Genomic DNA, 4927 nt, shown 5'->3' on the forward strand with positions numbered 1-4927 from the left:
GACCAGTGGGGCCATTCCTGGAATCGTCTGCCAGCCCGCGCGACCCGGGCAGGCCCTTGCCTCAGTGTCCTCCTTTGCAGCGGAGTTAGCCACTGAACGGAACGCTCACCGCCTGGTACGCAGCAGGCACCGCCTTCAATTAGCCGTTGTGTGATGATCTGATTCTGCCATCCCAACAGACCGGGTGCCTGGGTCGGAGTAGGGGGTGCCTGTCTTGTCATCGTCGCTTATCCAGTGCCCAGACCAGCTCCCAGCAACGGGGCGGCTTCCTGAGTCAAGGAGGTCAGGGGAGGCCTCTCAGAAGAGGTGACTTTTAAGCACAGGTCAGAATGAGGTGAGGGAACGCGCCAGAGGGATATCGCCCGCAAGCGGGAAGGGCAGGCAGCATGTGCCAAGGCCCTGGGGCGGGTCTGTGCCCGCTGTGTTGGGGGAACAGCAGGGAGGCCCACGTGGCTGGAGCAGGGTGAGCGAGGGGCCGAGAGGGAGGAGGTGATGGAGGGGGCGGAGGCGCAGGGTCCCATGGGCGCGGGAGGGCTTGGGCTTTGACCCCGAGGGACGTGGGAGCCCGGGAGGACAGCGCGCAGGGCAGGACGTGATGACTCGGTGCTCAGGGGCGCCCTCTGGTGGCCGCGCCCAGGCAGGCCGGGGCGGTTGGGGCGGAGCCGGACGCAGGGACCTGGGGGTGATGATGGGGCCGGAGCCCCCGCCAGTGCGAGTGAGAAACGTTTGCTGAGATAAGGCAGGGAATGACCGGCCCCACCGTGGACCTCTCCCGGCCCCGCGGTCTTTGAGCTCCCGATCTCTCGCTGTCTCCCGGTCCTTGTCACCCGGGGGTCCCTGCAGAAGCGGTTAACTCAGGGCTGTTTGCTGCTCCCCAGGCCTTCACGACAGGCTCGCCTGCTGAGGCCAGGCCCACCCCGCATGATGTCCCTTCGGATTAACTCAAAGTCACCTGATTTGGGAAGGACCGTTACATCTGGAAATCACGTCGCGCCCATTCAGGGGAGGTTACACAGGGTGTGTCCACGAGGACAGGCGTCCTGGGGCCGCCTCAGGGTTCTGGCCCTTTGGAGGGGCCTAAAGTGGAGGGAGGAAGGGATTAGGTTCAAACCTCACGCCCAGCGCCTACTCATCAGGTGTCGCAAGTTCACGGGCCGTTTTCGCCCTCCGAGCCTCAGTTTCCCTATCGGTAAAGGGGAGGGGACCGCTCCGCCCACATGACTGGCGGCAGACGAAATGAGGTGACCAAGAAGTCTTCGCCCTTGAGGTCTCAAACTGGAGGCCAGGGGCCGAATCCAGAACAGACTTCTCTCACTTGGCCATCCATGCTTAAATTTAAAAAAAAAAAGTATAACAATTTGTTAACATTTAAAAACCAGGAAAGGTTTAAAATCTGGGTTTCTCGCTTCTCTTGAGAAGGCGCACTCACCGGCCAGGCCGGGCGGGCTTCATGGAGCCACCCGGGCTGGAGAGGAGCCGCGTCCACGCTCAGGCAGGCCGGGGCCGGTGAGGTCCCTCCCGACCTCGCCTGCTGGGCCCGGGGGCGGGGGGCGTGGGGACTCGAGGCGCAGCTCGTGGCCGCGGGGAGCACTGGAAAGCCCCGCTCCGCGCTGGCCAGGGCCCCAGGTGGGCTCCCAGCGGCCCGTTAGGGCGGACACCTGTGGTTTCTATCCCTCGGCCCGCTTCTCTGTGACACGATGCGGTCGCCAGCGTCTGCCAAACGACGGACGCGGAGCGATGGTGTCCCCTGACCCGCGCTCCTCGGCTCGCTGGCCCAGGTGTCCGTCATCACTGCCCATTCCTCTCCCAGCCTCGTCGATCCCGCGGGGGCCTTTGTGAGGGTTACCAGGCGCCCGGCGCCCCATCACTGCTGAGCAAGCGCTGGTTCTGGTTACTATCGCGCGAGTAAATAAACCAGACGACCGGGGACCTAACGCAACTTCCCCATCTGAGGCGGAGCGGAGCCACCGCGTGCTGCCACCAGACGCGCCACCGGAGGGCAGCAAAAGCCCAGCAATGCGGCCGCAGCTCCCGCGGGTTCCCGCCGGCTCGTGGGCAGACTCCCCAGCGCCCCCCAGCGCCCAGGCTGAAGAAGACGCAGCCCCAGCCCCGCAGAACGCACCCCAACACAGGCTGCGGGGTAGGGGGTGGGGGGTGGGGGGCCGGCAGAGAATAAACGACCGCCCTCTATTCGTTCGTGCCGATTTGAACATATTCCAATGGATTTCTGCCCCAGGACGCTAAAGTAGGTGAAATTGTTTTCAGAGGTTAAAAAAAAGCGTGTGTCTTAAAACTCACAGCGTTATTTTAGGTTTAAATGTGTTGGGGTTTTTTTTTTGTATTCATACTCCAGACACAATGCATAATCTTGTCCCAGCCCTGCCCCTGCAAACTGCATTTCCTGCGTTCGTTTCCTGCCTGGGACCTGCTGAGCCCCGGGGGACGGGGGGTGACAGCTGATTGGCACGGGGCTCCCTTGTGAGGTGATGGAAACGTTCTGGCGAGAGTTGCCCACGGCTGTGAAGACACCGGAAGCACTGGGTGGTCCACTTTAAAACAGTAGATTTTATGGGATGCGATTACATCGCAACTAAAAGAAGATGCTTCCAGAACTTTCCAAAGTTGGCTGTCCCCCGCTTTGCACTCTGGTTGGGGGTATCAGGGGCTCGCTTGGAGCTGCGGTTCTCTCTCGTTGGAGCTGCTCTTTGGGGTGCTCGTGTGCACTTTCCTGCATGATGAGACTGTTGGGCATCATTCCTCGCGACCCACCCTTTCAAGCCCGTGGCCCATTTTAACTCGAGTTGGCTGGTTTCTTGTCATTGATTTGTGAGAGCTCTTTACATATGGTAGACACCCGTCCTTTGGTGCACCGCAAGCATCTCCTCCCAGCTCGTGCTTTGCCTTTGGACCGTCCTAACGGTGTATTTGGACAAACCAGCTTGTTTACAATAAAATAGTAAATGTTTTCATCAGAAATAAATTTTACAGGCGGGGAGGCTCCGTGCATGAGTCATCCAGGCGACGACTTGCCTACAGCAGCATCGGCTTTTCTCCGTGGCAGGCAGAGAGAACAGGACCAATTTCTCTCGAGGACAAAGAGACCAAGGTTCCCAGAAGCAACGTGACGCGTCCTGGTCAGTGGATACAGCAGCCTCCGCTCAGTGCTCCCGCTCTGAGGGGGCGCCTGAGAGAGGTGCCCCCAGAAGACGTGCCCTCTGGCCCACAGGAGGGTATTTCTAGCAAATCTGCAAGTTTGGCACGAAACCCTCAATTTCAAGTTGCAAAACTTTGTTTCTTGCCAAGTCCAATGGAAAAGGCTGGGGACGGGAAGGCCACTGTTTATGTCTCATCCCCTCTGGCCGGCTGCCTCCTAGGTCAGTCACTTGTGTCACTGTGGAGTGGAGTAAGGATGAGGCCACCCACAGGGCTCGCAGAGGACCCAGGCTGCACCCCTCGCCATCACCCCAGCCCTATTTACAAAAGGAGCCCATGGAAAGTTCTCCCAGTCCTGCTGACTGCATCCATCAATAAATCATCGGCCGCGTGGGTGGCTCCTCCCCAGGGGACCAACCGCCTCACCCTCTCCACACCGCCGGTCCTCGAAGGGCCAAGCATGCAGTGACCGTGTGACCCAGCTGTCCCCTCCTCGGTGGAAATAAAACAGAAGACTGAAGTCACACATCCACACGACAACCTGCACACCTGCATTCACGGCAGCACAAGTCCCCATCCACGGACGAACGTGGCTGTCCACACGAGGGATGTCACTCGGCCATGAAAGGGGGAAGGTGCTGACACACGCCATGACGTGGACGGACCCTGAACACACGACACTCAGTGAGAGACGCCGGACACGCAGGGCACACAGCGTGTGATTCTGCTGATGGGAAACGTCCAGAACAGGCACATCCTCAGACGGGAAGTGGGTTCGTGGTTGTCGGGGGATGGGGAGTGTTGTCAAGGGATGGGAGCGACTGCTGATGGAGATAGAATTTCCTTTCGGGGTGATGGAATGTTCTGGAATTAATAGTAGGGGTGGTTGCACAACACCGTGAGTGTACCAGGAACCACTGAATTGTATAATTTCTTTTTTCTGCATAATTTAAAAATATATCCTGATTAGGTTTGTGTACAGTTTAATTGATACAACACAGAAGGATACACTAAAAAAAAAGTCTGTTCCAAGTCACCTTTTCACACACCCGCACTGATCCCCGTGTCTGTGAGCAAACGCTTTTCTTTTCTTCCCCCGGCCTTACTGAGGCACGACTGACACATGAAACTCGCACGTGTCGAAGGCGTAGAACGCGACGTTTGGACATGTGCGCCCCCTCTGTTTCTATGAGTCTGACGTTTTTTATCTTCCACGTAGAAGTGAAATCGAATGGTATTTGTCTCCGTCTGACTTCGCTCGACACAATACCTTCCAGGTCCATCGGTGCGGCGGCAGATGGGGAGACGTCATTCGTTTTTTTGATGGCCGGGTCATGTTCCATGGCACATCTGTACCATTTCATCTTTGTCCGGTCATCCACCGATGGGCGCGTGGGCTGCTTCCATGTCTTGGTTTTGGCCATGTATGCCGCAGTGAACGTAGCGGAGTGTTTCTCTTTTTATGTCTACGTGTTATTTGGAGAACTGTCTACGCACTTCTGGGTTGCGTGTCATTCCGACGTCACATCTGGACCTACCTCGCTGTTAGGAGGGTCCTGCCCTGGCCTTGGCATCCCTTTTTATTTTTTTCAACAGTTTTACATTTACAGAAAAATCGAGCATAAATTACAGAGAGTTCCCACGGCCCCTGCCCCACGCCCCCTGTTGTCAGCCTCTTGCCTTAAGGAGTGAGCGAGCTACATTGTTGCAACGAGTGAGCCAATATTGATATATTGTCATCAACTCGAGTCCACCGTGGATGTCGGGAGGGGGG

Source organism: Pteropus medius, unplaced genomic scaffold (assembly GCF_902729225.1).
Source record: "Pteropus medius unplaced genomic scaffold, Ma_sr-lr_union100, whole genome shotgun sequence".
Taxonomy (NCBI): domain Eukaryota; kingdom Metazoa; phylum Chordata; class Mammalia; order Chiroptera; family Pteropodidae; genus Pteropus; species Pteropus medius.